This window comes from Procambarus clarkii, chromosome 41 (assembly GCF_040958095.1).
Source record: "Procambarus clarkii isolate CNS0578487 chromosome 41, FALCON_Pclarkii_2.0, whole genome shotgun sequence".
In the NCBI taxonomy this organism is placed as follows: domain Eukaryota; kingdom Metazoa; phylum Arthropoda; class Malacostraca; order Decapoda; family Cambaridae; genus Procambarus; species Procambarus clarkii.
The window spans coordinates 4,312,309-4,325,375 of record NC_091190.1 but is presented as its reverse complement, the minus strand read 5'-3'; the positions used below and the strand labels follow the sequence as shown (position 1 = coordinate 4,325,375).

Here is a 13,067-nt window from a genome sequence, read left to right as displayed (position 1 = left end):
AACGTTTTTGGATGAGGTGACAGCACGAATCAATGGGTATAAATTGGATATGAAAACATAAGAATGAAAGTAACTACAGAAGGCCTTTGGGCCCTTATTTTCTGTTGCTGCTTTTCTTTTGGTTCGGGGTCGTGAATTGACCCACTTCAAGACCCCGAACCAACATAAAAGCATTTTTAATCGCCTAGAAAGAGATATTGTTGTCATGCCTATATACTGAGATCTTTGGGGCTAACAGTCCCAAGTGAGCATGTGAAGGCATAGACGACGTTGGTTTCTTTCAAGGAATTCTGATTGGTGTCTGGAGAGTTTTTCATAAGTAGGTTGGCTCAGTAGGTTTTGTCAGTTCAGCCAAAAACATTTGTGTCATATCACCTCAAAGATTCAAAGACATTTTCCTGTCATTGATAATGTGAGAAGTCCTTGCGAAACGCTTATAGGCGCCAGACCATATATAAAAATGAGAAAAGGAACTTTGGAGAGTTATTTTTTCAATTACCCCGACAATGAAGAAAAACGTAAGAAATATTGAGAAGATTCGTGTTAGAATCATTAATCTTACCCTTTCGGTCATATTCAACAACATATGTTTACAAGAAAGACTGCTTCCAAAATATACTAATATTAAAACGCACGACCCAGCAGCAAGAAACCAAGCTTTCACGATAAAATATGGCCAAGATCTGATTCGAAATCAGATACACAAGGCAGAAAATGAGATCAACGATAGCAAAGCACAACAACTTCATGTTACAGACCAATGGAGACACACCAACATCGACGAAGACCATTGTACTCGAATCGACCAGCACCTCGACATCTTTACAGATTGACATCGCCACAGCACCGAAACCAGGATCATCAAGAAACTGACAACATTATTTGCAGGACCTATCTTGAGGTTATCTTGAGATGATTTCGGGGCTTTAGTCTCCCCGCGGCCCGGTCCTCGACCAGCCCTCCACCCCCAGGAAGCAGCATGTGACAGCTGACTAATACCCAGGAACCTATTTTACTGCTAGGTAACAGGGGCATAGGGTGAAAGAAACTCTGCCCATTGTTTCTCGCAGGCGCCTGGGATCGAACCCAGGACCACAGGATCACAAGTCCAGCGTGCTGTCCGCTCGGTCGACCGGCTCCCCTGCTTGGCGGACCGGCTCCCCTGCTCGGCCGACCGGCTCCCTGACCTATGGCGATTCCTCGACCCAGAGAAGGCTTTGTAAACCTTGCTGGAATCAACCTCACTGAGGACCAAATCAGTCTTTTGAATCTAGGTATAAACTGTCACGTTACGTCCAGACTAAGTGACATGGCCCGGAAAGTGGAGTTGGAGATCCTATTGGACGACGTATTCGACCTCGAAACGCAAAAGAAGGTTACCACTAAAGACACCTTGCAAGTGGAACTTATTGCAGATGGAGGAAAGATTAGAGGTAACTACAGAAGCACCATACTGGCCCTCGAGCTCAAAGCCGCAGCTAAGAGCCTTCGTGAGAACAAGGAGATAGTCGTTAGGAGAGGTGACAAGTCGCCAATATACGTCATTCTTAAAAAAGACGAATATCTGGCAAGAAAGGCACCTCATACTCTCCGACCAAACTAAATTCCAAAGAGTAACGAAGGACACTACAACCGAATTGAAATCGAAGGTAAACAGATTGAACGAAACTATGAACGCTATTATTCCATTATTCTTTGGAATAATGGAATTATTCCAAAGAATAATGGACCATTATTCTTTGGGGCACACGTGAGGAAAAAATTGCACAATTGAAAAAAAATCCTGACTTCACCTGCCAAAGGTTATTGCGGAATACAAACCTGGTTATGCATATGGGATTGTCAAGAACCACAAGCCTGGAAACCCACTTCGGCCAATCATCAGCCAGATACCCACACCCACATGGATACCCACACCCACATACAGACTGTCTAAGCGAGGAGGAGTGAGGGGATTTCTTTCAGACAACAGTTTTGGAGTGAGAGGACATCTCTTAGACACGAGTAGGGGAGTGAGGGGACGTCTCTCAGACTACAGTTGGAGAATGAGGGGGAAATCTCTCAGACAACAGTTGGGGAGTGAAGGTACGTTTCTCAGAATATATTTGGGGGAATGAGGGGACGTTTCTCAGACAACAGTAGAGGAGTGAAGGGACGTCTCTCAGACAAAACTAGGGGAGTGAGGGGACGTCTCTCGGACAACAGTTGGGAGTGAGGGGACGTCTCTCGGACTACAGTTGGGGAGTGAGGGAACATCTCTAAGACTACACTAGAGGAGTGAAGGGACGTCTCTCAGACAAAACTAGGGGAGTGAGGGGACGTCTCTCAGACAACAGTTAGGAGGTATGGGACGTCTTTCAGACTACAGTTAATGAGTGAAGTGATGTCTCTGAGACAACAGCTGGGGAGTGAGGGGACGTCTCTCAGAATACAGCTGGGGAGTGAGGGGACGTGTCTCTGAATACAGTTGGTGAGTGAAAGGACATCTCTCATACTAGAGTAGGGGAGTGAGGGGACGTCTCTCAGACAAAAGTCGGGGAGTGAGGGGACGTCTCTTGGACAACAGTTGGGAGTGAGGGGACGTCTCTGAGACAACAGCTGGGGAGTGAAGGGACGTCTCTCAGACAATAGTTGGGGAGTGAGGGGACGCCTCTCAGACTAGAGTTGAGGAGTGAGGGAATGTCTCTCAGACAATAGTTGGGGAGTGAGGGGACGCCTCTCAGACTAGAGTTGAGGAGTGAGGGGACGTCTCTCAGACAATAGTTGGGGAGTGAGGGGGACGTCTCTGAGACTTGAGTTGGGGAGTGAGGGGACGTCTCTGAGACTTGAGTTGGGGAGTGAGGAGACGTCTCTGAGACTAGAGGTGGGGATTGAGGGGACGTCTCTGAGACAACAGTTGGGAGTGAGGGGACGTCTCTCAGACTACAATTAAGGAGTGAGGGGGGCGTCTCTGAGACAACAGCTGGGGAGTGAGTAAGTAAGTAATTATCAAAAGAAGGCACCAAACCGGGAAGGCTATTTAGTACCATCAAATGTGTGGGATAATCAGAGGGCGCTAAATATCACCAAGGATGCCAATACGAGAACAGAAACGCATAAGGCGAACGATACCAAAAGTATCTGAGTCACCAAGAATTCTATGAGGGAAAAGCGACCGCGGGGGATGGTCGGAAAACAGGACCCACGCTCGTCCCGGAAGTCAGGACATTCAAAAAGGATATGCACATCTGTAAGAGGGACAACGCAATTTGGACAATAAGGAGCAGGGCGGCGCTCCATTAAGTGATCATGGGTTAAGCGAGTATGGCCAATATGCCACCTCACCAGAGCCATTTCCCATCGGCGGTTATGGTGGTAGGAGGACGGCCACGAGGACATACAACTCTTAAGAGTACGCAGTTTGTTACCAGTAACAGAAGACCAACAAAGAGTTAACAGGGAAATGAAATCACATTTGACTTCTAACCCCTGCAACTCGAGTACGGGACATCCATCTTGTACGAACAGAAACACAAATGTGTGATTACTAACTACAAACATCAAAGTAATCAAATAATTCGAAGGAGAAGTATCAGTGTTCATCTGTTCTAAATAGGACTTCGACCCATGAGCAGCCCCCGGGGAATTATGTCAGAAAACCCGACACCATTACTAATATTAAATATAATAGGCAGATAATATTGCTTCTGTTGTATACACAAGTTAACCCATAGAAAATGTAGTTTGTAGTGGAATTTTCTATCAATAGAAAACAGGATATCATTGCCACATAGTGCTATAAATTCACCAGCTATTCTGTTAGGAATTATAGTTAATACAGTAGTCTTTGGACTTTTAATACCATAAAAACATCTCATTTGAATTAACTTTATTATCAGTATAAAAAAAAAGTAAATGTGACCCTTCTATCACTTATTGACATCTGGACATAGAAAGCCAGGCATCAGTGGTGAGGGAGGTCAGCTATTGTTAGACCAAGTCGCTGTGGAGCGAGTTCAGCTCCTATAATTTCTCATGGACGAAGTGTTATGGAGATCAAATTAGTGCTTCTTCTATCATCAACACACAGTCAACATAAACAAGGGAAGTGTCTTACCAAAACCCGTTTATCTAATCATTATTTTTTTGAGATATATACAACAGTTATTACATTCTTGGTCATTTCTGGCGAGTTAATGTTAGGTAAGTAAGTAAGTAATTATCAAAAAGAAGGCACCAAACCGGGAAGGTTATGTAGCACCATCAAATGTGCGAGATAATCAGAGGGCGCTAAAGATCACCAAGGATGCCAATACGAGAACAGAAACGCATAAGGCAAATGATATAAAAAATATCCGAGTCACCGAGAATACTATCGAGAGACAAGCGACCATGGGGGATGGTCGGAAAACAAGACACACGCTCGTCCCAGAAGTCAGGACACTCAACAAGGATATACACGACCGTAAGAGGGACAATGTAATTAGGACAATTAGGAGCAGGGCGGCGCTCCATCAAGTGGCCATGAGTTAAGCGAGTATGGCCAATACCCAACCTCACCAGAGCCGTTTCCCATCGCCAGTTACGGTGGTAGGAGGACGGCCACGGGGACACACAACCTTTAAGAGAACGTAGTTTGTTACCAGTAACAGACGACCAACAAGCCTGCCAACGGGTAAGGATGGAGAAATGGATATCCGGGTAAAAGTCGGAATAAGGAATACCTTTACGAGAGACGGGACAAGAGCGGACAGCTTCCCTGGCGGTAGCATCCCCAAGCTCATTTAAAGAGACACCAATATGGCAGGAAACCCAACAAAACTCAACTGACTTAAATTTACTGTTAACAAGAAACGGCCAATGCTGGACCTCGACAACCACTGGATGAACCAGATTAAAAGACCCGAGAGGCATGAGGGCACTACGAGAGTCAACAACAGCTAAATAGGAAGATTGACAACGAGAGAGCAGGAGACGAAGAGCATAGAGAATAGCCTAAAGCTCCTCTGTGAAGATGCTAGTTTCCGGAGATAAGCGACACATATAAGTGTGATCAGGAAAACAACAAAGTAGCCAACACCGTCCGCAGACTTAGACCCATCAGTGAAAATGCAAACGGAGTGGGAGTGAGAAGAAAAGTGCTCAATGAAAAGGCGTTTTAGAACCGTAGGAGAGGTAAAAGATTTAGGGATGCAGGTCAAGGACGTACAACACTTCGGAAGGGGGACTCTCCACGGGGGCAAAGAAGGAACTGCACGAGGAGAAATATTAGAAATACGAATAGAAAGTGTATCCTGTAAGTGAGATAACCGGACAGAAAAAGGGAGGCAGTGAAGAGGAAAAGGAACCGCAGGAGGGGTAAAAGTTAAAGCACGACAGAGGCGAGAGGAAGGATGTTGCAAGGACCGCACGAGATAGTGAAGACAGTAGTGATCACGGCAGTCCTGGAGAGATAGGAAGCCAGTGTCAACATACAAACTGAGGGGGAGGGTCGAACGAAAGGCACCAGAACTGAGGTACAACCCAGTATGGTGCAAAGCATCAAGACGGTGAAGAGTGGAAGAAGAAGCAGACGAGTAAGCAGGGCAACCATAATCGAGCTTAGACAGTACGAGAGAGGAATGTAAAGCAAGGAGGTGCGTCTAAGGAGGTCAAAGGAGGTGCGTCTAAGGAGGTCAAAGGAGGTGCGTCTATCTGCTCCCCAAGAAGTATGGGACAATACCCGGAGGAGGGCAAGGGCCTTAGAGCACTCTACTCGGAGGTAAGAGATATGGGGAGACCAAGACAAACGAGTGTCAAAGAATAACCCCAAAAGCTTCGCGGAATCTTTGTACTCAAGGGGATGACCATAAAGTGACAAAGAGGGACGAAGAATGACCCGTTTCCAAGTAAAAGTCATGGCACAAGTCTTAGTAGCAGAGAACTTGAAGCCATGATCAGCGGCCCAAGACGACACGGCATCAATCGCAAGTTGAAGCCGGCGTTGAAGGAGAAGCGTGTAATCACCCTGACAGCAAAGGGTAAGATCATCGAAATAGAGAGCGAAGAAGACGCCTGAAGGAAGAGAGGAAAGAAGACCATTGGGGGCAACCAGAAAAAGAGTAGTGCTCAGAACACTACCCTGGGGCACACCTTCGTATTGCTGAAAAGAGGCAGAGAGAGCGGTACCAAGCCGCACTCGAAAGGAACGACGAGAGAAGAAGCTGTGGAGAAAGAGAGGGAGATGACCACGAAGGTCAAAAGAATGAAGCTGGGATAGAATATGATATCGCCAAGTGGTGTCGTAAGCCTTTTCCAGGTCAAAATGGACGGCAACAACGGAGGTCTTCGCAGCAAAAGCAGTCCGAATATAGACCTCCATGTTCACCAGGACATCTGTTGTGCTGCGGCACTTGCGGAAACCAAATTGAGAAGGGGAGAGGAGGTGATGATGTTCCAGGAACCACATCAGACGAACGTTAACCATACGTTCAAAGAGTTTGCAGACACAACTTGTGAGGGCAATAGGGCAAAAGTCCTAAGGGGATGTTCCCAGAGACCCTGGTTTGCGAACAGGGAGGACAATGGCATCGAGCCAGTCCTCAGGGAATGACAACGACTCCCAGATCCGATTATATAGACTCAGTAAATACTGAGACGTGCACGGAGGGAGATGGCGAAGCATCTCATAATGAATACCATCGGAGCCCGCCGCCGTAGAACCACAGAGGGCCAGGGCAGAACGAAGTTCAGAGAGAGAGAAGGGATCGTTATAAAGAAGCCAAAGACTAGTTGCAGAAATCTAAAGGACGAGACTCAAGGACAGGTTTACGAAGAAGGAAAGATTGGGGAAGATGAAGACCAGAGCTAACAGAAGAAAAGTGGGAACCCAGTTTGGTAGCGACCTGCAAAGGGTCCGAAACAAGAGTACCATGGAGGTGAAGGTCCGGTGAAACATTGGGAACAAACTTACCCGCTATCTTGCGGATACACTTCCAGATCTGTGGCAGAGGAGTTTTGGACGTAATGGTGGAGACATAAGATGCCGTACATTCACGTTTAGCCATATGGATGGCCCTACGGGCCACCGCACTCGCCTTCCGAAAGAAAAAGAAAAGAATCGGTCGTCTGCCTACGGCGGTGTCTCTTCCAGGCTGCACGCTTACAGTGGACAGCCCGAGCACAGTCTGCATTCCACCAGGGAACGCACTTCCGTGGACCCTGAGAGGAAGAGCGAGGAATAGAGCGGAGGGCAGCGTCGAAGACAGTGTTGAAAAAGGAGGAGAGAGCAAGGGAGAAGCAGAAGGGAGAGGTCAGAGAGAGCAGCACTGAGGGAAAAGAGGTTCCAGTCTGCTTTCGCAAACTGCCACCTTGGGAAGGAGAGGGGAGGGCGAAAAGAGAAATAGGTAACAAGGATTGGGAAATGGTCACTGCCATGGAGGTCATCAAGAACCTGCCACGTGAAATCTAAGTAAAGAGAAGACGAGCAAAGAGAAAGATCAAGACAGGAAAGGGTGCGAGTCCGAGAGTCCAAATGAGTGGTCTCACCAGAATTCAGAAGAGACAGGGAAGAAGAGAGAATAAACGGCTCAAGAAGGCGACCCCGGGTGTTCGTCAGAACATCACCCCGAAGGGAATGACGCCAATTGAAATCACCCAGCAGGAACACAGGCTCAAGCAAAGAGTCCAGTAGGTGTTTCAGATCAGGAAGAGAAAGCGGGACACTCAGGGGGAGATAAATGGAACAAACAGTGTACCATTTCCCCACAAGATACGAGCAGCAGAACAATGGAGAGGCAAAGGAAAAAGTAAAGACAGCGGGAACATCAGAGCGAATCAAGAGAGCAGAAGAATTAGGAGTCCAGCAATAGCTGGGGGGAAGGGATAGAAAGGAATAGCCATGAAAGCAACCAGGACCAGCACCAAGCATTGGCTCCTGGAGACAGACACAAAGGGGTGAAAAGGGCGAAATCAGAAGCTGGAGTTTAAGGAAATTGGCGTAATAACCCCGAACGTTCCTTTGAAGAATAGAAATCGACGAGGAGAGAAAGGACAACAACAGAGAACAAGGAAGAAACAAAGGCGAAAGAGCAACATAGCACGTTAAAGAAGATCAGGGTCAGCAAAGTCAGGGTTAGGGGGCATGAGTAAACTGAGTAAAGACGGAGGGAAGGACGCGGGAGAACAGACCAGAGGTGGACAGGCGGGGTCCAGAGGAGGAGAAGGAAGAGGAGGAGGCAACCGAGAGGAGTAGTTCAGGACAGCAGCAGGAAGAGGGGGAGTAGAAAGAGGGGAGCGCACCTCTGCAAGGGCAGCAACCGAGAGGAAAGCGGGGGCCAATGAAACCTCCATAGCAGGAACAGGGGGCGCAACCACTGAAATGGGAGGGGAAGGGGCGATAGAGTCAGAAGTAGGGGCCGAGGAAGAAAACGAAGCCTTCTTACATGCCGGGGAGGAGGAAGGAGAGGAGCCAGGCTTATGCTTCTGACTTAAAGACACAGGTGTCCCAGCAACTACGTATTGGGCAACGGATTCCAGCGTCTCAACAGGAGAAGCTGAACGAGACCACACACGACGGCCGTTAGGAAAGCGATGGACATCAGCCCACACTGACAGGCGGCGGGGAGAGTCAAGAGATGGAGGAGAAGGATGGGAATGAGGATCGGAGGGAGACGAGGAAGAAGACACAGGAGACATGACAGATCGGGCAAAAAGAAGGGGAACCCCAGACAGAGGACCTGGAGAGGGACCCTTCGGGACAGAACTAAAAGAAACAGAGGAGGGGGCAGTGGGCGTTTCAGGGTCCAAGGCCTGGAAACGGTTGTTGGTCTGAGGAAGGTGGAAAGGACGAGGAGAGGAAGAGCGCAACACATGAGTATAAGAGACGTTAGCATAAGGCGGGAGCCGGCGAACCTGGCGCCTCACCGCAGGAAAAGATAAACGCTCCCAGTGCTCCAAGTTGAGGATGGCTGCCTCAAGCTTGTAAGGGATACATGCACTGTAGAAGATAGGATGGGCTTCACCACAGTTGAGGCAGCGAGCCTGGGGAGAAGTGCACTCCATCTTAGAGTGACCTTCGTCCCCACACAAAGGACAGAGAGAGACAGTCCCAGAGCAGCGGAGGGCACCATGCCCAAACCTCCAGCACTTGTTACAAAGCCTAGGAGAAGGAATGTACTCCTGGACAGAGCACCTGGCAAGAATGACAGAGGATGTAAGGGTCCAACCATCAAAGGTAATCTTCACAACCCGAAGGGGTTGACGGCAACGACCACGAGGGGGACGAGTAAACGAGTCTACCTGGAGGACAGAATGGCCTTGGGCATCAAGGATATGCCGAATATCATCGTGGCAGTCCTGCAGATTCCGAACACCGGTCGCAACATGGGTTGGGAGGAGAATAGTGCCAACACTAGCATTCAAACGAACATTCTTTGAGACCCAAACAGGGATCTCGCCAAGGCAGGATAAGGCAGCCAAGCGGGAAGCTGCATCCTAAGAAGGAGCAGCAACGACACGTGTACCGAGAGGAGTGGGGTTGAAGGTAACAGAGGCATCCACGGAATCAACAAGATGCTGATGGAGGGAGAAATCGTCAGGAGGCGCAGAATCAAGAGGGAGGAGATCAAAGTATTTGGACCATGAAGCGGGACCAAACAAAGCCTGATACGCATCAGTATGGGAAGGAATCGAGCGAGTGCGGCCGGGGCGCAGACGGCGTTGAGAACCCCCAGAGAGAGAGGGGTTAAAAGGCGCAGTAGTCACAACAACAGACTTAGCCGCACCAGGGGACGAAGTGGTCACCACTGGGGGCTTGAGGCTCGACCCGACCACAGAGGAGGGAGGGGAGCTGGGGGAAGAAGTCAGGAGGGTCAAAGGAGGAGCAAGGTCGGGGCCCAACACAGCGGGGGCTACAGAGCCGGGTCTTCCAATACAGGCTGACTCGGGGGTTCGGTCGCCCACCCCACGAGCCTGAGAGGGTAGAAAAGAAACACTCAACGACATACAGACGAAGAGTGATAAATTCATCCATGAATGTGCCCCCATACCCACTATGGAGCCACAATTAGAGGCAGGACACCCAACAGGAAGCTATCGCCGATCATGCCGGGGACCCCCTAGGGGTGCGTCGTGAGTATACGCCCCACAAACGTCACCTTAAGAACCATCAGTCCATCGAGAGCGGGTTCAGCGACGAAAGGGGGATTGACAATAAAAGGTTTCCCTCGCTCGAGACGTTGGGTACTACAGTTATACGGGTGCAAGAGTATGCCTCCTCAAGCACCCGGGTGTCAAAATAGAAGAAGTCCAAAGGAATAACCAAAACAAGCAAAAGGTCGGCAGGAAACGACAAACAGATAGGAGAAGAGGGGGGAGAGAAACGAAACAGAATGAAAAGGAAAAGGCGTTCAGCACAATTAGAGAGGGCAGCAGCAGAAGCACAAGGCCACAAAAGGACAGAGGACTGTCCCAAGGAGCATCACACTCCGGCAGCCGCCCACGAAGCCCCCCTCACGGCATCAATGGGCTGAACAGGGAGGGGGGTTAATGTTTAGGTAGATATAGAGGGCGATCCGGTTAGCACGAGAAACAGCGTCTAAATACAGGTAATTAAGCCTTGGTCCTTATCTTAATAATATATATGTTTCTTCTGATATAGCTGTCATATATTAGGATTCCGGCTTAAAGATAGTGCCGTCTGACAGGAACAAGAAGAGGAAACATGAATTAATCTTGGTACGTCAGTTACTAGGGGTGTTGGAAGCTAGCCTCACACGAGGAATATTTGGTGTCTACATCCTAGTTATACCTAGTGGTCTAGGCCTACCATACATATCGGAAATCCGACACACAAAATAAAATATGTTACCCACTAAAAAAATCAGAGAATGGGTATTCCGTGACGTCAACAAAAAGACGTGTATTTATGTTATCTCTATTTCTTTTAAACAACAGTCTAGTGTTTAAACTTAATAAAAAAGTGTTCACTAGGACTGAATATAATTTCCAACATCAGGAATATAGCTTAACTCTCTATTCCTTAATCGTAAATAGAATCACCAAATATTTTAGGACGTCTCCCCCTAGAGGCGTTGCCACATACGCCACAGAAAGAATTATAACAAAACAATGTGCTGTAGAGGTGGCTCCTTCCATACGAGCAGGTACAACTCGATAGACACCCACATTACGTGTCAACAAGCGAGCAACAACCACATCAGCACCTCTACAACCACAGGAACACCAGTATCCGTCTTACCAAGTATTTGTGTGTATATTGTGGCCATTTTATAATATAAATAGGTTTGATGGTTATACTGTGGGATTAAAATCCCTAACACGTACGTACTCTACCTTATACATCCTTCTTATTTCAAGTCATACCTGTACCTTAATATGTTAGTGTGCTTTTACTATTGTTAAACATCCCAAACAGGTAATTGTGAGGGAAGTTACTGAAGCAGACAGTTGACCCCCAATATAACAGTGTTTCACCCTACTGTACATCAAGCCCTGCAGAATGCCCGACAGACCACTGGAACATTGTCTAACACAGTGCACAGTTACAAACCCATTTAGATTTCAACTTAGAGTCAACAGAGCAGAAGTTGTTAAAAACATATGGCAAAATCTTACTGAAACGACCATACGAGTCATAAATACTCATACTCCGCCCAAGTAAAACAGAAACAAGCAACACTTAGTAGGCCAGTCAGAGGCTTAGGGCCCGCACAGGAATATCCCTGCAAAAAAAAGCCTTGCAGGCCTCCAGATAGCAGCCATTATGTGGCACTCTGAGGCACAGAGCCACACCCTAATCTGATGCTCCCATTACACAGCTTAGCAGGCCCCATCTACAGTATCAGCTAAGCCCCCCCTTTTGTTTAATACTGTAGATAGAGTAGTATACAGAATAAAATTAAATATAATTATAGTAGATTAGACCACCATAGGTGGTATGACTTATATTTTATATTTATAAAAATAAGATAAACAAATACTGCGTACCATTTATATATGGTGGTGCAAGTTGCAGTGTTCCACCCAACTGTGTGTGATAAATTCTAGCAGCTGAATTAGAATATACAGTTTATTAACTAAGAACTAACAAAGAAAAATAATATAATATTAAAGTCAATTAAAAAAATTAAATGAAGTAAATATTTAAATACTTCATAAAAAGAAAAAGAATAAAGCCTGATAGGATTTTCCCACAATACAATAAGATAAGGCACCTCCAAAATTTATTTACTAATATATGTAGTTTAATACTGTAGTTTGATTGGCTGCATATATATAAATGTAATATAAACCCCCCTTAAGTGTAAGGATCGATTTGTGAGAATTTTGCAGAAATACAGTCCACTAAACATCATACAAATTGCCATCGAAATATATAAATTAACGTATATAAATTCTATATAAATTCATATAAATTAATAAATATAAATCCCACAGGTCGTTTCCCACAAGTTCTATGGGTGCAAGAGTATTCCTCCCCAAGCACGCTGGCGTCAAAATAGAAGAAGTCCAAAACAATAACCAAAACAAGCAAAAGGTCGGCAGGAAACGACAAGTAGATAGGAGAAGAGGGGGGAGAAAAACGAAACAGAAGGAAAAGGAAAAGCGATCCGGCATAATTGGAGAAGACAGCAGCAGGAGCATAAGGCCACAAAAGGACAGAGGACCGTCCCATGGCGCATCACACTCCGGCAGCCGCCCACCAAGCTCCCTCGCGGCATCAACGGGCCAGATGGGGAGGGGGGGGGGGAGTGACTAGGCGTCTCTCAGACAAGAGTTGGGGAATGAGGGGACGTCTTTCAGACAAGAGTAAGGAAATGAATGGACTTTTTCAGACAAGAGTAGGGGAGTGAGGGGACGTCTCTCAGATAGCAGTTAAGGAGTGAGGGGATGTCTCTGAGACAACAGCTGGTGAGAGAGGGGACGTCTCGCAGACAGGAGTGAGGGGGACGTCTCTCAGACTGGAGTTGGGAGTGAGGGGACGTGTCTCAGACTACAGTTGGGAAGTGAGGGGACATCTCTCAAACAAGAGTAGGTGAGTGAGGGGACGTCTCTTAGACTACAGATGCAAAGTGAGGGGGACGTAC

The 13,067-nt window shown here is 47.2% G+C and overlaps 1 protein-coding gene across 1 annotated transcript in view; it reads right to left on the bottom strand.

The window, feature by feature from the left end:
* LOC138373087 (uncharacterized) overlaps positions 1–13,067 on the bottom strand; it is a 251,001-nt gene that overhangs the window by 228,982 nt on the left and 8,952 nt on the right. The window lies entirely within an intron of this gene.